At 35.3% G+C, this 24304-nt stretch overlaps 1 long non-coding RNA gene across 2 annotated transcripts in view; it reads left to right on the forward strand.

Moving 5' to 3' along the window:
• LOC141946594 (uncharacterized) overlaps positions 1–23853 on the forward strand; it is a 36900-nt gene extending 13047 nt beyond the window's left edge. Inside the window, exons 1-3 of one of the 2 annotated variants that reach the window (XR_012629883.1) lie at positions 16608–16645; positions 21069–21126; positions 23616–23853. This is a non-coding gene — a long non-coding RNA (uncharacterized LOC141946594). Of the gene's footprint in view, positions 1–16607; positions 16646–21068; positions 21127–23615 lie in introns of those variants that run through there. The other variant, XR_012629882.1, reaches the window with a different exon arrangement.
• The last annotated feature ends 451 nt before the right edge of the window (positions 23854–24304 follow it).

Genomic DNA, 24304 nt, shown 5'->3' on the forward strand with positions numbered 1-24304 from the left:
CAAATATTTCCACCATTTTTTGTAAGCATGTGCAATACACTAAATCTCAGTCTTGCAGCTAAGAAAAAGTGAGAACAATGATTAAAGGACTGTGCATGTATTTCACTGAAAGCATTTACATGTGTAAATCTGATAAGGGATGTTTTATTACAATGAAAAAAAAATCTGTAATCTAGTTAAAGATTAAAGCAGAAAAACACTAAAATGGGATGTAAAAGTGTTTCCTGTCTGAAAACAGGAAAAGTGGGTGCTAACTAAGAAAATTCAATATCTTTCATCAATAATTTCATTATTGGTGTTCTTTAGTTTCATTCACATTTGTAAAACTTCATTGAAAAATCTTACAAATCAACTCAGAATCAAAATCTCATTGTTTGGATGAACATGAAAATGCTTATCTAGTATTCTCATTAGTTTGACAGTAACCCTCCAGAAGTACAAGCAGACTAGGAATCCTGTCCAATGTCTAATTGCTATGCATTCAAAATGATGGTGGGGGTTTGGAGAGAGTGAGAAAGAAAACAACTTATTATTATGTGAAAACAATAACCTGAAGATAAGATATGCCTGGTTTTGTATTTATTGACTGCTCATCTTAACAGCTCCATAACCACAAAGGAAATAGCTTTCATTTAAGGCACTATAGAGAGAGTACTATCTGAAGAAGGCTTATTGCTTACTATCCTTCATGAAAAGATGCAGCTTTTAATGAAATATGCATAAAAGTCATTTTAGATATGTGACCTACATAATCATACCCATCCTGAGAAGCTAGGGTAGAAAATTATTCTATTCAGAATAATTAAACTCCCCCTTTGTATTATTTCTCATTAATTCAATATTCTTCTAAAAAATAAAGCTCCCACAACAGTTTTAGTAATCAGCCTTTCAGTGTTATAAGCTATTTTTATGCTAGTATTGTTCTGTAAGACAAGGCTCCTTGATCAATTGCCAGGTAACTGTTTCAGTCTTTTCCCAACACCCTGCTAATCCAGCACATTAACTTATTTTTAATCGAGTAACTTCATTATTCAGAAAATCCCCTTTGTCATACTTCTGTAAACATTAACAGTATTTTATACAAACAGCTACGTAAATATAATCATGTTGCTCCCTTCATCCCCATCTCTCTTCTTGTGCAGAAAAAAAAAAGTTCCCAAGCAAAGAAGGAACATACTGGAAAAATTAAAGAAAATTAAATTAAAAAATTAAATTATTATCATTAAAATTATTCCCCAAAATTAATTGGAAGTCCAGATATAAGAGAGCTCTAAGATAAATTTTTGAGAAGCTTAAAAATTATTTCAGTATACTTTTATGAAAAAAATTACACAGTTGTTCTGCTTGTCTGCAAGGAAATGTTACATCTGAAGCATATCATAAGTACACATACAATGAGAATGTAAAAATAATGACTAAACAGAAGTGATTCAGGTAGTAAAGTTTTCAAGTTGAAATAAGGAAGAGATTACAGTTACAGTTTGCTTTAAAGCAATATGTTTTATGTTACCCAAAATTATGGAATCATCAAAATTAACGTTCATGCATTCTTAGTTACCTAGTTACTGTGTACCAACTGCTTCCTTTTCAACTGAAAGAATGGCTTTTGAGTTCAGGTGCTCTTCCCTCAACACTTAATTATTCCAGCAACAGTCACAACAATGCCTCTCCTAAAAGAAGAAAAAAAAAAAAAGTAATTAAATGGTATCTCTGAAAGGATCAAAAGGCACTGAGGGTGGGAGGTGGTGTGATTAACACCCTAGCTGCCTTTTCTACAGGATATTGTTGGTTCTCATAATGAATCTGAAATGTTTGACATTCATGACAGACTGAAGAAAGAAACCACAAAGAAATCTTTGATTGCCTTCTGTAGTGAAAACTTTATATTTTATGAGTCCTTGTAAGAATCCTCTCACAATAACAATATTCTTCTTTTTGCCAAGGGTCAGAAAAAGGCACTCACATCATCTGACATATATCTTCAAAGTGCGTTCCCTTGGTCAAAACTTAGACATCAGTAACTTGCAGCACATTCAATGATCTAGGTGTAAAAGATAGCCAAGCTGCCACTATAGTTGATTTTTAGCTATACATGCCCATGTTCATTTTCTACCGAACAGTAGCTCACATAGTAGACCTCATAGCACTGTTTTTGGCTTTCTGTTCATGACTTCAAGCAGACCAGCTATACAGCAGCAGATCATTCAGAAAAAACCCTACTGATGGGAAGAGGAGCCTGCACAGGACTTTAGCAAACAATATGGTGTAACATGACTTTAAGGAATCCAGACATCTTCATGGTTGATTTAGAGCCTCTAATAGTGGGTAATCAGAAGTTGGCCTGTATTAAAGGCAAACTTGTGGAGATCAGCATAAGGAATAACAATCTGTGCTGATCTGATTTTTTTTTTTTTTTGTGTAGTCCTCTATGGGAGCCTTTTTGATTGGATAAATATCTGCATGAACTTTGGAGGCTAGCCTGTTAAACTGTGTACCTAATTTAAGTACGTAAAATTAGGCAGTGCAACTGTCCCCCCTTCCCTAAGTATCCATTGACCAAATACACCATTAAATGCTGAGATCTCATATGAATTAATGTCTATTTTTTCTAGTAGTGTTAAGTACCTTTTTACTTTTGATTCAAGAACTTTTATTTAATTCCTGTGAAAATTTACCTGGTATACAGTGTGAGTAATTCCTGACTAAAGTCTTGATTGTCTCTAGTCAAATATTCATTTATTTTGAATCATTCTTGCAGAAGAAACTCAGTTCCCAATATATGGTTGCTACACTGAATGCAGTTACAAAAAGGATTTAAATAATGAAGCTGTGTTATTTCTGTTTTGGTTTTTTTTTAATCATTTAGTATTCCTTTTTTAATTTAAAACTGATTCATCGCTTCTGTGTTTCAACATTAGGGTTTTGTTCCCACAGGACCACGCTGTGTGCTTGCTAGCTAAGCTCTCTGCCTAATGTCCGCAAGCGCATATTAAGGTGTTGAAAGTGCTTTTTATGTTTGTTGATTAGAGTGATCACAATTATGCCTCAGAGGTCAACTGAAGGGTGCCAAGAAGCAAATAGCAGCCTGCACATTGATTTAAGTAGATGGAAGTGTTGAAAACCATTTACTCTATAAATATTATGTTGCAGAATCTGAGTGCAATACAGTTCTTCAGCTTGGTTGCCATGTGATAGTTCAAGTTGAAATCCACCCATGATGAAAATACTACTGATCTGTATGAGACTGTCTGCTACTATATACCAATACTGTGCTGCTGATACCACTGCTGCTACTACTATATACTAATAGTTCTGATACTGACTACTGGTCATGCAGTCATTTCTAAAATTCTACCTGCTAACAAAAATTACCGTGCTTCCATTTACTTCTGTCATTGGTAGTATTTGACATTTCTGATGCACTGTGTTGTAGAGTCTTTAACACTTCTTTAAAGCTGTGCTAATTCAGTCTTACATGGAAGAACCAATACCATATCAAAATATATATATATGTCTGTTGCACATTTTTTGCTTCCCAATTCTTCTTTTGTGCAGACTTATAACACTTTCTTCATAAGGGATGTTTGCATAGAGTTGTGTGTAGGGGTAGATTGAGGTAGAAAATTTCTCCTTTGGGAAATTGCCTTAATATCTTCCTGTGATAAATGTGTGGTGGGTTGGGTTTTTTTTCAGTTTGTTTTGTTTAGGGCAGCTTGTAAAATGAAATACATAGTCCTTTGTATATTTTTTTCTCTGCAGGCAGTTAATTGATGCAAAACAGGTTCTATCTCTCTAACTGCATATCTAACCCCACTAATTCATAACAATTAAAGACATGAAAAGCAACAAAGCATTTGATTCATTACCTGTTATGACCCATACAGAAATGCATAATTCGTTAGATTTTTATTTCTACAGTTTAATAGACTACAAAAAGATTCCCAGTCCCTCCAGAAGTATGGTATCGTGCATATTAGTGTGCCTGATTTTCTCTTCCAGGAAAGTTTTGTGTTTCTTGTTATTCAGTGTCCTGAATCATCGTTTCTGTTGGCAGTGTCTCTTTGAATATATTATTTTTTAAAAATTTTAATGTATCATGGGAAACGATGGCGTTTAGAAGTGCTTTGGAGAGGTATATCTTTGTGTATCAGAGATGGATCTGAAGAAATCCTTTTATGGAGTGGCTGGTAGTGTTTATCATGAGGAAGAAGCACTGTGTAATATGAATGATTTGTGCAGACATACCCCAGAAATGACATTAAAAGAAGACTAAGACTGCAACTGTTCAGTATTCAGAAGTTGGGAAATGTCAGTATTGCTACCTGACCAACGAAAGTGGCATAACCTGAACTATACGATTGTATAATATACCTGCCCATTATGCTCCTTTACCCAGCTGCAGATCGCATTCCTTGTTCAAGGTACAAGATGGACAGTACTCACTGAGCATCTATGTAATATTTTCTCTAATATTTCTGGAATCTCTTTCCCCCCAAATACATACATGCACACTACTTAAATGTGGCATTTTTTAATTAGTAATTTATTTATGAGCTTCTAAATGATGTTCATAACTAAAAAATGAGTGCTTTAAGAGGTACGTATATTTCCACAATTTGCTTACAGAGTAGGGTAGCACTGTTAACTTCATTTTTGTAGAAATACAAAGAGAGAATACAGAAATTTGAAAGTAAAAAATTTGCTACTCACTGTAGGTGCCTAATTTGAATGTCTAGAGTCTTATTTTTCAGACTTATTATATGATTGCTTAGTATTGCTTAAAGCATAACTCCCATTAATTTCAGTTGCAGCTGTGGGAATTCGGCACTTCTGCAGATCTCAAGACAGGACATTTAGATATCCAGAATATACAAAGTATGCAATTATTAGCCACGTGACAGTCTGTTTTAAGTGACTTGCACATTCTCAGGTATGAGCTCTATCCACAGGTGTAATTCATTGTTCCAGAATGACAGTCATCCCCTAGATTTATTCTCCTTCTTTGACTGCTGCCAAAGTTGTGTCCGTCCTGATCTCAGACTTCTTGGCTAACCACATTTCTTCCACTTGCTAGTGCCTGAGTTCTAGTTTTATTTCAGCTCCAGGTTCCCCATCTGCTCTGGTTTCCTATCCCACCATCTCCCTGGATCCTTGTCAAGTCATTTACAATGGCAGCTTGTATAGCTGCAAAGCCAGGCCTAAGGCCAGGGCTGTTTGCTTGAGGAGCGTTCTCTGTACTAGCTCTGGAGCAACTCAGCTGTTAGAGAAAAGAAGGTCCATTCCCAGCTTACACAAGACTGAGGCACTATGTGCTTTACAGTGACCTCCACAAGATGCAGACCACCATGCAGCTTATTTGCCTGGAGGAACAATGTTGTGGGGTTCAGGAATACCTGAAGTCACCCTAGGCAATTCCTATATATACTGTAGTGTATAAAGTCTGTTGGTCATCCCTGCATTTCTCAGACCATGCCCCTGCTCTATCTCTTTGCCTTATTTGGCTTGTCCAAGTATTTCCAAGTTTCTGTCGCTGGCAGTTCCCAGTCACAGCAACTGACTGTTGTGTCCATGCTTCAGTGTCTTCCTTCTCATTTGGCCTCTGATATACCAGACTTCTGAACTACAATATACAGAGAACAGTTGTCTCTGAGCTTGAAAAATTATTAGGTAAGTGCTAAGAATGTTCTTTTTATTAAATGCTGTTCTGTTCCTCTTGTTTTGATTTTTTTTACTTCTGTGTTTCTCATTGTGAACTTAATTCTGTGTTGATTTTTTAATTAGTTTGTGTATGCAATACATCTATAATTTAAATATTGACTACTGGTCATCTCAACTGGGAAAACTTTCTGGGGTGCAGATTGTTTCAAATTCCTGCTTTTCTCCCATCATCATTTACAATTATTAAAATAATTTTTGAACTTTGAAAGGAAGAAATAAAATAGATGTAACATGGATAAAACTGTAGAAGATGGATGGAATAAAACCATGCATCACTTTTTTTATTGTATTCAGTTGTTTCTTTGTACTTAATAGGAACATGGAACTAGAAGTCAACATGTTTGAAGGGAGTGCTCAAAATTATAGACATAGGCACGGTTTGAGGATGAGTTTAAAAAGACTTGAAGGATACTTATGCTGTGTGCTCTGAACCAACTCCCTGTAACAACCCCAGTACTGTAGTAAAGATCAAAGATTGTCACTGTAGTGTGCTACAGGAAGAGAATGTGGATACTAAATGAGCCTTGTAGGTGTCTCAAAATAAAGTCAATTAATTAAAAAGCTGCTAGATATACTCACACTTCACTGTGTGTAGGATGATGAGGAAAAATTGCTAAGCTGATGTGGAGAGGAAACCCAAATACCTTTGACTCTGAAGTTGGCAACTAGTGTGCAAATGATGCTCCTGAAGGATGTTAATGAAAGCAGGAACAGGGCACCCTGTTTGCCTCCCTAGAAGAACTAGTTTTGTCTCCCTAGAGGACTAGTGCCAACATTCCATGGCTCCTTGTTATAATTTATAAATTTTCTGCTTTTCTAGCAAATTGAGGTGTTGTACTGACATTAATCCAGAGCTTTCAAGTTTTATGTGTTACTAAAGGAGGGTTGGAATTCATGAAAGTAAAGTTTATGAAGAAGGTGAAAGGCTAAATTTGGAGTTGTCCTTGTATTTGAAAATCCAGGAGTGATTGCCATTAGCTAGTTGTTAAGATTTTGAATCCTTCTGCTTGATGAAGCAATTATTCCTTCCCTCGTGTGCCTTTTTGAAGAACATACAGTAGAGTTTTACATATAACAAGACTATAGTTTGCTTTATTGTTAATTGGACTAGAGCCAACTCTGAATACAGATTTTTCTACATACACTCTTGCTACCATCTATAAAATAAAAGAAAATTAGATTATGGGAAAGTGCACTTTTGGACTGGCCCTTTTTAGAGACAGAAGCCATGTGATAAATTCTCATCTCCATACCTCTTTTCTCTCACATACACTTCTTTTGATGTACACACATGCTCCTGCTGCTTTTAATAGAGGAATCAGACTTGCCTAGTCCTACATGAGACTGTCTTTTTTGCAGACACTAGAACTGTGTTAGTCCATTTGGTACAGGGCATGGTGGTTTATACAGCTGATTATTCATCATGAACCCCAAATTATTTCAAAGTCATTGCTTTCCAGAACAAGTAGTTACTCTCATCACCTGGCATTTATTCTGTGATTTCTAGATGTAGGACCTTTTGTTTGTGATGCAGATGATTTCATATTGATTATCCTGTGTCTTTGTTATTTACAGTATTACTAATGATTGTGTCATCATCCAACTTTCCCAGTGATGATTTTTGCATTTCATTTTGGATCTGAGATATATATTTTAAAGTGTGCTGCTACAAATATGGCATAATATGCCAGTTCAGACCCAGGGTGAACAGATGCTTGGCACACCCCTTCATTTTGATAGTTCTGACTGTGGTTTCCTGAGAGCTTTTGCCCAGATTTGGAAGTTCTATATTGCCACCATTTCCCAGCCTTTATTATAAGGATGTCATTTTAACCACTCAATATTTGAAGGCCCCATGGTATTTTGAAGATGTACTTTCTTCCACTCTTATCCTTCAACTTTGTTGAGGAATGAAGGAGTTGAATGAGCTTGGGATGAATAGTACAGCATTGAAAGTTGTGCTGGAATAGAATAGATACATTTAACCACTCTTAGTTTCTCATATGATTCCAAAGAAATTATTTCTGGAAGCTAATATTACTACTCATTGAATGGTTATTAGTTAGGATGTTCAGGCAGAATCAGAGATTTTACTTATGTTAGAGACTTTTCATTATTCATAGAAGAGAAAAGTCTCCTACAACTTATGTCCTGTAGTTGTGTGAGCAGTTGAGAGCATAGTCAATCTTTTTCCCTTTCCATTGCCTACCATTTTTCTTTCTGGTTCAGCTCCTCTGACATTGCTGAACAAGCACTGCAGCTGTGGTAAATTTGAGAGAAGGGAATACCTGGTAAAGACAAGGTCATTTGCTCTAAAATCTGTTTGGAAGAAACAGTCTTCAGTCTGATAAGAGATAAAACTGCTTTATTAGAGTTGTTTAATCTTCCACAACCTAGTTCAAATCTAATTAGGGGACTGTTGAAATTTACTTTTCATGTGGTATCATCAGGAGGAAAGGACAACTGAAAAAGCTTCTTAGCACCCTTCCAATAACATAAAATATGGCTCACAAATTAAATATTTTTGTAGCTATGAAAACAGAAAAGGAACAGCTTGGTTACAAATTTCAAGACTAGACTAAAAGTACGAGCTTTGAGATAGTTACATTTTGTAGCTGTATTCTGTGTACTGAAATATTAATTTTTGTTATCCAGCAATGTAAGAAATATTATTCTATTCTTTCTAGGTCTTTTAAAGAAAGTTTTTGAAGTAATAGGTCTGTCTTTATAAGGGAATTGTTTTTTCTCTCTTCAAGCATTGTTTTTGATATCTACTTCACCCTAGCATTCTACCATATCATTTGGAAGCTGATCACAGGGCTCCAAGCAATGTGTCTGCGTATATTTAAATTCAACAGCTATCAGCTTAAATTATTGTGTGTAAAAGTTTTATTTATTATAACATAAAACCATTCTTTACCTCTTCTCTTCCCTGTCTCTTCTTCTCGTCTCCTGCCTTCTTTCGTCTTTCATTAGCAAAGACTGAAAATCTTTGGTACTCAAAGGTTCTTTTACATTTCCTCTATTTCCATTCTAAATGCATTCCATTTGCTTATGAAATTGATTTTAGATAAAAAAAGAAAAAAGAGAAAAATTCCCTTCCAGTTATGTTTAGATGTTTATAGTAGTGCAGTAGTGGTTTTCTTCATCAGTCACAGAAGCTTTATAAAGCTTTAGTATTGTAATTCCTTATGTATTTATGAATGTAGTAATGTTAATTTGAAGCTGTCTCTTCCATTTGCAAAACAGTTTTTCACTGTAAGCATTTGTTTCATTTTCTTCTGTGCACAGGTTTTAAAAAGCTTGTAAAGTATCATTTATAGATGAAGTTCACTCTCTTGCATTGGAGCTATATATCCCCTAAATAAGCAGGCCTAAATTTAGCAGGACAAAAATAGTTTCACACCAAAGGGGCTAAACCTATACTAAAAGAACAGGGGAGCTGATAATCAGCTGTTGAAGCTGCGTGATGAGTGTTTTGAGGTTTTAGGTTACGATTCTATGTCTGGTGGATATACTTACCCTAGTCACTAGTTTGGTCCTTGACTCTCCTCTTTGTTTTCTGAGTCTAGAATGATATGAGTATTTGACAGCAAGCTCAGTGAGGAAGGAGGAAAAGTCTCCAGACCGCAGTTTTCTGCTGTTGACATTGGAGTGAAGGCTGGGGAAACCATTAGGCTCAGAGTATGATAGTGGCCAGATTATGCTCACTAGACTCCCCGTTTTGCTTAAACGCCTGTGTGCTTCTGAGGACACTGACTTCTGGCTTCCTGAAGCTCTTCACTTTCTTGACAGTCTGGCAGTTATGCAGTTTTCATGCTAGGTATAAAGCCATTTGCTAATTTACTAAACCAATTAAAGATGCTTCAGAATCCAAAATGTTATGCCTTAGAAGGAGGTAATTTACTAAGTGACCACGAAACTACATGTGTATATATATATGTCTTTGAAATAATTTGTACTACCTCCACCTTCCTCTATTAGCTATAGGGAGTATTGAAAATAGCTACTTGGTAAGGATTTTAATAAAAACCTTATGTAACTCCACATTTTGCATAACAAAAGATCATAACAGCTGAGAATAGAAATATGGGCTGTTATCATAAGTAAATACTCCATGATGAATATTTAATATATCTCTTCAATCTAAATGTAAGTACATTTTGTTGTTTATTTCATTTATTCTTCCTTTGTCTGATTTTCACCTGGATGGCTCTATTTTAAACAGGTACAATAAAGAAATTAGTAATAACTGAATGTTACCTTGGCTCAGCTATAAAACAGTGCCAAAAGGTAATCAAATGTTAATGTAGGTCAACATCATCCCACTAGTCAGCACTGACATACAGCACTGGATATTTTTATGTGTTCAAGGTCATCATCAACTTCTTCCTATTAACATTGTTCACAGGAATCAGCGAGGCACTGACTTTGCTCCTTGTATTTGTAGCAAGATTTTTCTTTTGATACCACACACAGACCAAGAGCTTTCTGAGCTGGAGTATCATTTCAGTTAAATATGTGTTTTACCATTTGCAATCTCAATAAAACCACTTCATAATAAAGCTCCTCCTCAGAGGTTTTTTTTTTTTTTAAAGCATCTTGATAATTATTATTTTCTCAGAGAGTGTTTGGGAAATAGAAGGTAGCAAAGTGTCACACAAAATAGCAAAGTTGTCCAGGAGTGCATGCATTTATTGATAAAATCTGTCTCACCATAAGTGATGATTCCCTTATGGTATTCAATACACAAAATAATTTTAACACTCCACTGTACTAAGGAATTATCTAATTCTACATTTTTAAGGAACACCTTGAACAAATTTTAGTTTATAATTAGTAAAACAAAAAATGCAGACCAGTTAAATGAATCAAAAGTCTTGCATTCTTACCCCTGAACTTTGAATTAAACCACAAGCACTGAAAATATCTGTATCATCAAACATAAAGGATCACACTGAATTACTTCTGAAGAGTCAGTTTCCTGTGATTTCTTTGTGAAGAAAAAAAGTGCCATTTGGTATTTTTAGATTCTTGTGTTTGAACATTCTGATTGATCCTAAATGTGCCACTAAATAGCATATGGCAAAGTAAACAAATCCCAGAATGCTAGGAGAGATGTTAAAAAAAAAAAAAAAAAGTGGTTAAAACATCATCATTTTATTTTATTTATTATTGAAATATGAAATGCAGAGCACATGCACATAAAACCACTTGAAAAGACAGCTTGTCATCTTTCTGGATATATTTGAGAAAATAGCACATTTCAATGAAATGCCATGGAAGATTAACAAATTAATTATTTATAAACTGACCTCCTACATCCTTGGGCTCTCAGTGCTATCTCACTCTCTCTCAATGCCACTCTGATACAATTTTAATTGGAACCACAGCTCCTTATGCCTGTTTGGGTTTTTTTGTTTTACTGCTGCTGTCTTGCATGGGGAGAACTACCTTAAAGAGAACGCATGTTTCCTACTTTTAAACAGTTTTTCCTCTGCTTCAAATAGGAAACCTAATTCTAAAGGAATATGGAATGCAGAAACTGCTGAACTCCGTATTGACATTGGGATTAAACAGAGTACCTTTGCAGATTTATCAAAAATAAAACAACAGCATTCTGTAAACAACATTGATTGAGTACATTGCATGCAAGAGACATTTTAGAGAAGAGCAGGTACAAGAAATAAATACCATCCGTTCAACTAGTCCGCTAGCAATATAAAGCTTTTTTGCATTTTTTTCTTCAGTGTTTTGGGGGCCATTTAAAAATGAATCAAGTGATGTAGCAACTCCCTACACCTAGAAGAGAAAAGCATCAGTAAGCAAAGCTCTACTTTTTCTCTACTGAAGTTCTCTCTTGCCTTTGTTTTTTCATTAATTTATTTTATTAATTTATTCTCTCTGCTTCTGATGACTCAGTATTCATAACATTGTCATTAAAATATCATTTGCACAGAAGGGTAAACTGTATCATGATCAAATACAGACTGCACAGGAAATGGATAAGCAATAGTGCAAACTTTTTAAAGCCATATGTCCTTAAACTCTTTGCTAATTTGTATGTTCTTCCTTCACTATACTGGAGGTATCCAGAGGCCATGCTTGTCGGAACACTGTGTTGAGCCATAGATAGCCATACCATGTAGCCTAAGACAGGACTATTAAGTCATCTTGCCCTTTCTCTTTTTTGCTACCACTGTAGCAAATTGAGTGATTGCTGTAGAAAGGATTATGCCTGTTGTACACTGAAGGAATGTGCTCATGAAATGCAGAGGCAAGTGTCACAGTGGGGAGGGACAGTACTTGCTATTATTTCCAGAGTTCTACAGCAAATGTGTACTGGTGGTGTAGCACAGAACAGGTCTGGGCTCTAACTTGTTTCTCCAAGGAAACTCATCTATGTTGCCACAGTTGCACATACATTCTCCTTTTCCCTCATGGTAAATGCTTTATTAGAAGATCAGCAGCAAAGTAAGCTGGTGTAGGGCAGCAGATATCCTATATCCTGCAGGCTTAGCCTGACCTTTAGAGATTAAATTAACCCACTTATATCAGTAATAATCTTTTTCCTCTTTTTAAATTCCTTGGAACTGCCTGGTAAAAAAAATCTGTTCCCACAATGTTATCAATACTTTTCTGAAACAAGACAGACTATCATGTAAAATTCCTACTTTATGCCAAGCTATAAGGCAATACCTGTGGGGAATAACAGCACAAATGCTTGAATGTTGTGAGTCCAGTGCTTTAAACTCTACATTTTAGGGAGGAGGTTTGAAGGGAGATAGAGGTGCCCTGGACTGTGATAGAGAAATGCCTGAGGAAGGAGATAAGGTGGTTTAATGGGAAAGGGGTGTGCTTTCCAGAAAAACCCCTCTGGGCACAGACCCTGATGGGATGCACCATACTGTGACTTTGGGCTGTGTGTAGAGTCCCAAAGCAGAAGAGACACTGCTGCACTCTATTATAGATTCAGTTGATGCCAATATTGCAGGTAGAAGATCAGAACTCAGTAAAGGTGTCTTACTGACAGCTTGAGACCTGACAGAACTGATAAAAAACATCAGTATTTTCCTTCTAAATTCTAGAAATGCAGACTTGTAAACTTTGATGAGATAAAAATTTATTTCAAAGCCTGCAACTTCAATATTTTCACAGTTTATTTTGCAGCAATGTTTTTCTCATCTGCTCAGCTGCAAGTGAATGTAAGTATATGCAAGTTAGAGAATAAGAGAGTGAGAGCTTCAAAACAGAACTAGACAAGACTGACGTTTAGTAAGGAGACGTATTGCCAGTGGTTAGTTCTTAAACATTATTAATCATTATCACCACTTCAAAGCAGTCAATTCTTATTAACAAGCTTATCCTAAATTAATGGTAGTACCACAGAACTGTGTAGTTAGCGCTGATCGATATGGTCCTTGTTCTTAGTCACTGTGGTTGAGATGATCAGGCTATAGAGCTCTTTGCTGAGAGAAGATGGAACCACTATGGGTAAAGCCATTCTTCCCTATTTTTCCTCTCACACTGTTGGTGTTTCTATATGCCTTGCCCGTTTTGTTGTTATGTATTACACTAAGCTGTGTTACAAGATGCTTATACACAATGACAGTGTATGTTAATTTAGAATACCTGTGCCTGAATTCAAGAAAAACAAATATTGTATCCTGTTTAATATTATTTCTACTTTATGGGTGCAACAGGCTTCTGCTCTTGCTATTATTTTCATAGCTAGCAAATGTAGTCCATGAGAAAATTTTTATTTTCCCACAGTCTAAGCTTTTCTAATGTAAAAATTTTAGGTACTTGCTCTTTAAAAAATGGTACATACTCAGCTCATGTCATGCTCTTCTGGGAAGAGCAGAGATTGCCAAAGGATTCTCTGTAATAGTTAGGGGGACACCTCATGGGAGGTCTACATGGATTCCCTGGGTTCAAGCAAAGGAAGAGCTTCACTCTTGAAGGAAAAAAACATTTCCCCTTCTTTCTACCCACTGTCAAGCAGAGGCTGTTTAGGTGAGCTGACTGGGGAGGGCAAAAGAGAAAACTCAGGCCTTGAGAATCACTGAGTGCTGCTGACTTCTTGTAATTTGAATTCTGGACCTTCTTGTTCATTAGGTCACGAGAAAAGTATGGTCACGAGAAAAGAATGGCCAGTTTTTTTCTTCTCTTCCTGCATATTCCTACCTTTCATGATCTTAGTAAAGTATGAAGTGTTTCATTTTTACTTTCTGTGGGCTTGTACTATGTTGTGCCTTATGCTACTGAAGTTTTGAACTATATGGGAGCTTTAACTTGCTGGCCTATGGCTTTCTGATCATCTAAGGCACTATGATTTCACCATGGGCTGGTCTGTTGGCATCTGAATCAGCCTCCTATTTCCTTACAGAACAAACAGCCATTTTACACCCCAGATGAATGCTAATAGAAACTGCTCTAGTATATGTTTCATAGCTAGCAAAAGCCCTGCCTGGATCCATACAAAAAGGGCTTCCCCTGAAACAAGTATATATTTATGGATACAAAGATAAAATTCAGAACCAGGCGGTTGTTTGACCTCTATATGTTTCTAATACAGATGTCTCAAAACATCACCTCTAATGGAATATTTTAATACTCTGAAACAATATTCTATTGTTTCTCTTGCTGCTTGTTTCGTTGTATTTCCCATGCAGTGCTTTTATTTAATAAATACAAATTATTAGCCTTATGCTCATCACTTATTTTACTTAATTGTGTTGTACACTGGCGAGATTGTAACTATTTTGACTCTGCTTGGTTTGTTTTAATTACAACTCTCCTAAAGCACATTGTAAAGATATTTACATAGAAAGATATGGTAAATACATGGGGCAGGGGCTGTTCTGTAAAGGAGTAGGAGTATTTTTTGACTGCTTACTCTTGTTCATCTGTATCCAACTGAAAGCTTCTTCAAACCATGAAGTGTCCTGAACTCTCATGTTTTAAAATGAGATAATTTTATATTCCTTTTGCTTGACAATGGCTAAATGAGATCTAGAGCAAACATAGCTTTGATATCACCTTCAGACACAAATTTTGTGTCTAAGCTCAGCAAATACATTTTTAACTCTTCACCTCAGTACTTCCTATGATTAATACTTGTAGCATTATTTTTTCCCCACAGTTTTTAGTTTTCTTACCAGCCCTCATAATTATTAGTAATTTTTCCGTTTCTCAGGTGGGCTATCTCATGCTGTGGTTTATATCACTGTCCTTTGAATAGCAGCTTTCCTGAATGTCTTGGTTCTTTTTTGTTATTGTTGTTTTTTTAAAATAATGCTTATTTTAGCCTAAAAAAAAAAAAGAATGAATACCTCAATATTACTAACCAAAAGCTAAAAAAGACAAAACTGTAAAGAGCCAACAAATTCCCTGTTGCTTTACCTAGCTCACAAATTCTTCAATCCTACAAATACCCTGAAATCACAAAGGAAAATTTTCCTTTATGTGCTCTCAGTTTATTTTTTTAGGAAAAAACCCAGAACGCTTAGTAGCCACCTGCCAGTTAAAATCAGTCAGTTTTTAGTCACCCCTGGTTACAGTCATATGCAGTGTGTGCATGTAGATGTTTAGAACTTTATGCTTGTCCAATTAGCGTGACCTCAGATAATCCTGCAGGAAGACATTGAGGGAACACACGTCCCTGTGAGCTCACTGCTTACCTGACAGTGAGCTTTACTGAAGGCAAATCTGACAATCAGGCTGAATACTATTCTCTCTTTTCTGAAGCTAATATGTCAAGGTATGGAACTAACTCGTTTTGTTGCGAACACAAACAGGTATTGTTGTTATGTTCTGATTGTGAACTTCCATATTTTAGTCTGATTATAAATTTCCCCAAATTTGCATGGTCTCCAAGAGAAGGAACATTTTAGCAAAAAGTGAAGTATGTCAGAATATGAAAGATACTTACCTTATTTTTCCTGCTTCCTGAGGACTCACTCATGTTACTGCAGTCAGTGGTCTGCTCACTTGAAGCACCTTTTACAGTCACACCTTTATTGCTTTTAGAAGAATGATGGTGTCAATAAGGAATATGAATTGTTAAATGCCTTGAAATAGTAAGTAATTTAGGGTGATAACCAACATAGTGATAAGGCCAAAGGTGTCAGCTTATGATACAATATTTCTGACAAGTCCATTTCCCACTATATTATGTTGTGTTATGTCTAGCCATTTGTTTATGTATGTGTGTGTTGTTTTTTGTTTATTTTTAGAATATTGTGACACTGTTAATGTAGTGATGCATTTTAAAATAATTTTTGTAAATAAGCCTCTTTCAAATATTCAAATTCTATGAATCAAGGAGAGCCAGTCATAGTAAACTCTGCTGGATTTTGTTATGTTTTATGTAAGTGAAGTGCTTATTTAGACTTATGGTTGGACTGAAGTTAGAGTCTCAGAAAAGCAAAGCTGATTTTGTTATTCTGACTAGAAATGTACTTAAAAGTGGAATGGAAATTCTAGGGAAATGGGGTATTATTTGGATCAGATGACTGTGTGACATAATGGTACATTATGCTCAGTGCTGTTCTCAGAAATTGATGTTAGAATGCAAAGTTGATGTCTTCACCACCTCTCGGGTGATTCTGATGCATGAGAGAGCCAGTGAGCCTGCTTGCTAGGCATTTATCTTGGACCTCTTCGCTCCCTGTGTAATTGACAGGAAAGGCTACTGTGGAGAACTCTCAATTAAAAATCATGAAAGAAAATTCTGTTTAGTAAATCTCCTGCCCCACCTCAGTTCTTGATTAGGTCCATACTAAGCTAATAACCTTTCACCTATCCTTTCTAATTTATTTTTTTTTTCTTCTTCAGTAACAAACATAATTGTTATTGACAAATTTTTCTCACATTATCTGTCATTCAGGAGTGTCCTATCTGGAAAAGTAGCATGCTGCCGTAGGTAAGGTTCATTATTTCATGTATATACCATTTATTTGTTTAGTTGTGGAGATTTCCTGAAGATATTTCCCCAAGTTAGTAAAATATCTGCAGCACTGGTGGAAGAACTAAATGTAGAAATCACTTTTGCAGACATTAGAATTTTTAACCTGCAGTTATTTACATTTACATCTTCTCCTTCTCCTGTCTTTTCTAAAGAAATCATGGGCTTACTGCTTGAAGACAATCCCTTTAGTTCACCAAAAGACATTTATCTAATCCACCAAACTTTTGGAGACCTGATCTGTATTTGGGATAAAGAATTAAAAGAAACACTGCGCTCTCTGCACCCTCTCCAACTTCATCTAGGCAGAGTAAGCACATCACAAAAGTATACAAGGAATTTAAAAAATATTTTTTTTAATTGGGTAGAATACAAAAGACTGAAACAGCCATTATGTTTGTGTTCTGTATGTCGTTCAGGACACAAGACAGCGGTGAGCAACTGTCACTTTACTGCTTCAGCATTTGTTCATTAAGGAAATTATAAGATCAACATAATTCATTGTATATAGTAGAAATAAAATGATAAAGAGAGAATATAATCGCAACATCAGTGTCCCCTGCTTTGAAAATAAACCTGTTTATTTATATTATATATCAGCCGGAGATGATCATGCAGTGACAGCTCAGTATTCTTTTGACATTATCAACCAAATTATATAAAATAAAACATTTGTCTTTTAGTGTCACTATTCATTTTCATGAAATAAATTCTATTCTCAATTATAAAAGCAGCATACTAGTGCTGGGGATGTTTTTAAATTTTTAAAATATGTTCTTATCTAGTGTTTAGGAGTCTTTGTAGGAAGCCCTTTTAAAATAGGTGATAAAAGATATACTAATCCATTAGGATGCATATAGTGATACTTTGACTGTTGTCCTGTAGGTAGTATTTCATTGTCTACATATAGAACACAAATTAAGTAAAACAAGCAAGCAGAAATTAAGGGAAATATTTGAAAAAAACTTTGATTTTTATTTCAGATGTTAAATGCTTCCTCTTTGTTTTACTATTACTTCAAAATTGCAGTGGAATTGCCAGTAAAATGTAAACATAAAATGCAGTGGAACTGCAGGATGTGCTGTGAAATTATTTTTTTATCCTCCTTTTATAAGTAGTTTTTCCTGTGTTCTTTTAAAAGGCAAAATAAAATGTGCCAAAGAATCTGTTCTCTAATTTCCATAAAGCAAGCTACCCTTTATGTGTTGCAGAAAGGTATTATTTTTATTTTCTCCTGTTGCTCAATACTTATCTTATTTGGAACTGCACTGGCATTTATTTGCCTGATCTAATTTCAGCACATGATTTGGATCTGCAAAAATGTTATTTCCAATTTCTTGTATTGTTTGGACTTTTTTTCCTCCTTCTTGTTTTTTATTGCAGTGGGTCTAATTTTGAATATGTTATAAATAATGTGTAGGTTTTACCATGGATCTTTGAACACAGGTGGATCTTATCCTCTGAGAACAGAAAGAGAAAATAGAATGGACTGTTGAGTTTGTGTATATATATATATATATGTATAAAACATCAGTTCTACTCGCACATGCACCTTGAATACAAGCTCTATAGTTTCAAAGAAATGCACTTGTGATAAAACTAGGAAAATATAAATGTTTATATAAAAATGAAGAATTAAGTTGTGGAAACAAATAGGAGGGAAATCCCTGAACATCACTGCTATATCAAGAGATGTTTTAGTGGAAATTGTATCTTTTGAAGTCTTTTAAGAATTAACATCAGTGCAGAATTAATTAGCAGGTCTGTAAAAAACACTAGAAAACAATCTAATGGAAAATGTAGTGGTGGTAGTATGCCTGCAATCAAAATTTTTTTTTGTTTTAAAACTTAAAATATGCACCTAGCATATTTCCTGTGAAAAAATTAGTTCAGAATAATAGCCAGTGTTAGGTCACACAAAAAACTTAATGCTCCAAAGTCTAAAGTATCTCAGTTTTTTTGTACTTTTCCTACAAATTACAAAGCATTAATATACCATCTCTAAATCAGTTCTGGGAGAATTCATATAGTACAAAGTTCTGTAAAATTACATTTACCAGGAGTTCACCCTGAAGAAAAAGACATGAGGCACCTTAAGTGGAGGTTTATTTTTCCTGCTTGTCTCTATTGTCATGCTAACTCTTCAGTAAACTTATTCTCTCATTTATTTTAAAAGTTTCCGTATCAGTTAAGAGATGGCTCGTGATAATCCCAGCAACCTCTGAATAAAAATACTTTCTGGTATAGTCTGCAGAATGCTTTTGTAGTACTTCTGGCTCGCTTCAACCTTCCATTGAAACCTCAAATAAGCTCAAATGGCTTGTTATTAAATGGTGACACACAGTCTGTGCTAAACGTGCCTCTTAAGCCATATAAAAGTCTCTGTCCTCTTTTATGCTTTGTCATTTCTTAAAGAAGTACTGAAAAGATACTTTAACAAAATGTATTAATGTCAGAAGTGAGAGAATACGAACATTTCGTGTTCCATCTGTGTTATGTAATTGATTGTTAATGTAACAGCTATCTTTCTCTTGTTATTTCTCATCACAGTGAAACTATACTAGAAAATTATGATAAGTGGTTCCTTTGGTAGCAGAATCCTCACTCTGAAACTGCCAGTGAGATCAGGTTATCCTTTCACCCTAAGGATTTTCCATCGAAGTCAAAGTTGAGATTTGGTGGCAGGTAAAGAAAATTGTATTCCTGCTAGCTGTGGCAGAAAGTGAGACTTGGAAGAAACTGCAGGAGGCAGATTGGAATTCTCTGGAGCTTGGGAAGATAATAGATAATGCTTTGGTGATCCCAGAGAAGAGTATGCATAAATCTAAACTGATAGGAGAAAAATGAAAGGTTGCTTGAGGTTAGAATGAGCCCTGTGAAGACATTGGAGAGGGAAATCAGATAAAAGTGGATTAAAGTCTAAATAAACATATAGCATGTTTTGAAGTTATAGCCTGGTATGTAAGTGGATCTTGATTTATAACTGGGGTATATTTGGTTATTCCTGTTATTAACTGCCTGGAGCTGGTTGGGGATACAAAGAGTAACCCACATCAATCAAATCAACCCACTAAATCCACCTGCCATTTATGGGTTGTTATTGAGTGACTGTTCTAACTAAACACAGAACCAGGCTTCAAAAGCACCTTGAGGCTTTGAAATTGATGCAGAAAACAGCTCACATTTTTGTGTTGTCTTACTCCCTAAATATATGTAATCTTTTTCCATTACTGTATGGTAGGGCATGTACTGATCTTGCTGAATGATTGCAGCAAGTTGTGAATAATGTATGAAATACAAAGGTCCTGCCCAGTGCACAAATATATAGATACTGTTGGGCAATCAGGGCTGTTCTGAACTGTGTTCTCATGCTTGCAGTGTTCAGTACTATTCTAAAAGCTGTTCGTGTATCAGAGCAAGGCCAGAATACATTAGGAAGTCAAAATATTTTGAAATTGAACTATTTGTATTTTATTTCCATTTTTCCTCTAATTTTGCAACTTGATGATATTGGTTTCTAATGCTTCTAGAACTGTTAGCTACTACAATTTTGCCTTCTCTTGACATATAGGGATGCTTTTGAAATACTGATACCTCACAGGCATAGCTAGATAGAGTTTTCATCTGGCAAGACTGTAAACAATCTTTTACTAAAGATTAATATAGCAGATACTGATGGATATCATATTTAAAATGACTGCAAACAAATTTCTTAATCAAATCACTTAGCTGTGATAAATGAACTTCTTCCTGCAGACAGGTAGTACTGAGATTTAAACTCTTTTCTAACCCCATTTAACATTTATGTTAAAAATGCACTTCATATACATCTGTCAAGGTAACAGTGAGTGTGGCTCATTATTAGCTCTTCTTGACTCTTGATGGTTGGGGTGACTTATACTGTATTTGTTGACTTCTCTGTCCGTTCCCAAAGACTACATTCAACTTAGATGTAAATGAGGAAAAAATGTCCTGGGTGCTTGATAAAGTACAGGCAATTTTAGTCTTTTGTTTTCAATAGCACATAGTAAAATGAAACAAACCAGCAATGTGTAATACGCTCTGGCAGAAATTTGGAGATAGATCAAGGAATGAGATAAACATCTCTGGATAGGTATGAAATTGAGAGAGATAGTGTTTGAAACTGGAAGACACTGCATTAAGTTTCATAAACACTTTTAACTTCAGTAATTTGTTTTTCTTCTTGTACTCAGACTTCATTATTGTATGTACTGAAAGATGGGTTAATTAGATGAATGTTAGTAACTTCCTAGTTTGAGCAAGGCCTTGAAACAAAACACTGTCTGAGGAGAGTCTTTCCTCAGTCTTTCCTCACAATATTTTCTCTTTTTCTCACATTCTGACTGCTTCATGTCTACAGCATTTGGGATCGCTTCCATAAGTCACTGATGAAATAACAGAATGAAGACCTGCCACAGGTAGTTTATTTTCTCACTACTTTACGGGGGAGCAAAGCTTCTGTAATACAAAGGGTTTTGCTTTTTGGCTCATTTTTTGAGAGCAAGGGATTTTTTGTGGGTATGCATACTGTTTTGTGTTAGATAAGAGGATTGGTGAGGGTAGTTTTCTAATCATCCATAGCATATATGGCTTTGTAGCAGCTGGTACCACAGCTTTAATGTGGCCCCTGAGAAAGTTCGATCTCCTGCGTTGTTTATGATGGCTGAGGGTTAGATAGGTCTATCATAGCCTTCAGCCACAAGCAGCTGATTCGTTGATGCATTTTGTTCAGGCTGTTGAATAATCTGAAGACATGATTAGGCTTTGAAGTTTAATCTGTGTAGAGTATATGAAAAGATTTGGGATGTGTCTGGTGTGATTGTGCAGTCTGCCCAACAGAGGAGGAGGACAACAGTTTTCCCAGATAGAATTTCCTAAGGGTTATTTGTGCCTTATTTTGATTTGCTGAATTTCTGTAATCCAGAAGAAAAATAACAGAGGTATGAGTAAACAAGGATTGTCAGTCACTAGGATAGGGCTATCTCCAAACCAACAGGAATATTAGAAGGGATAACTTAATAGTAATTAATTGTAACTGTGCAAAACATTATGTCAGTATGGAATCCAGCAGCATTCCTAAATTGTAGGTACAGTTAACAAGATCTACTAGAACATATTGCAAGGGCTACGTATGCATATGCATATGTTTCAAAATCCTAACAACATTATCTTCTGGGTTCTTAGTTTCAACTTCAATTCCCTTTTGCATTCCAAAGTTAAGCTTTATTGAGCTTCAGGACATTTTTGGGAGTAATATTCAAAATAAATTAAATGATGACTTTATGTTTAAATTAGATTTTTTCAGTTTCTAAAGCATAATATATATTTGTGCTATATTTCAATACTAAAAATTTGCTTAGGCCTGTGAGTACAGCTACACAACTGATTAAATCCCTCTTGTATGAAGAAAAGACTTTCATGTCTTGCAGTAAGTGTGTTTCTGTTTGGAATGATCAGCCATTTTTTGGAAAGTTTAACAGCAACTGCTGATCTAAGAATTAATGGGTATTAAGATGAAGAATTTAGACAATCAAAACTGATTTAATCTGTTTTAATCTTAATCTGAGAGCAGGAACAAATGACAGAAAACAGTCCAGCAATGACTTTGACATCAAGGTGTGTAAAATTTTATGTAGTGAAAGTGCAAGGAAAGACAGATAAATCTTGTTGTGTGATGATACATAGTTCACTTCTACAGTTCTATAAAGTCATATTCCTGTATTTATTCCTGGTACAAACAAATGTGTTTCTATCCATCTATCAAAGGGTATGAATCAAGTACAGTTTCTTTGGAAGCCCTGTATGTATTTAAGCATTGTATACATTTCTGATATATTTGGTATCTCTGAATTACAAGTTGTAAACTTTCCAAAGCAGAAAGAAGTGTCAAAAGCTGAATGGATTTAGATAAATGTAGTATATTGTTATTAATTGTACCTTTCACAGGTAAATGAAGCTTGTTAGAATACTAGAAACCACTCAAAGAGAATCATTGACTGATTTTGTTTTTCTTTTTTCCTGCTTGAACAAATAGAATAAAGTTTAACAGTAGTTTATGGACATCATAGGTTGAGATAGAAAAACCCTTTGTGTTCATAGCCAAAAAAAAAAACCAAAAGTGAATGACCTTTTAACTTTATTTTCGTACTATTTTAACTCTCATTTCTGTTTTGTTTCTGAGAGACCAGACTTAGGGCACACTTTTAGCCTCTTCAAGCCCATGGAAGTCAGGTGTTTCACCTAGAGCAAAGCAATAGAAAAAAAAGTGCTGTCTTTGCATAGATTCTCTTCTGTATTTGTTTCTGGTTTTGTTCCACTGCAGATGCAGCTTAAGAGGGCTGTTTACTATGTGCCCTGCAGATATTGTTTGACCTCTTTGAATTGTTACTCAGGAAGGTCTGAAGGGAGGTCTGGATATCTCATCTTGATTTAGTTTCCCTATTCAATGTATAAATTGTTGCAACCGCTTGCAGATCATGTTCATTATGATGAAAGAGAAAGTTATTTTCTGAGCTTCTTTATCAGGCACATTAGGTAAAGTCTGTGTTTCCCCTCCATCAAAACTTGTGCATGCCATCTTTAGAACTCCTGACTATGGTTATGCTGTAACTTGAACAACCTTCACCATTTACCAGGCAGATGCTGACAAACAAGGTGCTGGATAGAACATTAATGACAGAAGATACTCCAGCAGCACTCTGCGGATCAGAGATATTTTGTGGAGTATCGTATTTTACTGAAACTCCAATTAAGTCCCAAATGTCTACTTCTATGAATTTCCTTTTGATTCCTGGTTGTCTAGATATTCACAGGTGAATGTAATCACTTTCTCATAATCAGTATCATCTTTTTTCTATACTTCTATACTATCAATCCATTTGTCCTTCCTATCCTGTCTTTATTTCAGGAATTTGCTTTCTGCTGCCCTGCTTTCTGCAGAAATTTGTGTTCAACGGAAGATCAGCCTTTATTTTACTCTCTCTGGAGCAATGCTAGAAATTATGGTCTTTCATTGATTAGAAGTTGTACAAGAAGAATAAATGTTGACTTCAGCAAGAAGAAAAAAATCTGTAATCATATGGTGCATGTTCTACAGAGTATCAGAATAAAAGCGGAGCCTGTTACAGTGCATTACTGTCTGTGAAGCGTAGAGGTGTGATTTTCCTGGCTATTATAATCATGTAATTATGAAGTTTTATTTACTTAGTGGTTATTAATATTTAAGCATATTTTCTTTACAGAACATGATGAAAAATGCTTTGATGATTTTGACAGCAGGGATTTCGACTAATAGACTGATACTTGTTTCATTCTACTTTTAAAACACTAAGATTTAAAATAAGGAATTTGACAGACAGTCATTAAGCTAGAGTGGGGTTTTTTTTGAAGTAATTTATACTATTAGCATTTTAAAAGAGTTTGTTGCCTCTGCAGCTTGAATTCCAATAGAACTCTTGAGACAAAATGACTCCATTGATGCAAATTGGCTACAGTGATTCACATCTATTGTATCAAATGCATTTGAAGTTTTATTTCCATGGAATAAATGAAAAGAAGTTATATTTTGTGGGAACCATACAACTCTGTCTCACGAAA

The sequence above is a fragment of the Strix uralensis genome, chromosome 8, assembly GCF_047716275.1.
Source record: "Strix uralensis isolate ZFMK-TIS-50842 chromosome 8, bStrUra1, whole genome shotgun sequence".
Classification (NCBI taxonomy): domain Eukaryota; kingdom Metazoa; phylum Chordata; class Aves; order Strigiformes; family Strigidae; genus Strix; species Strix uralensis.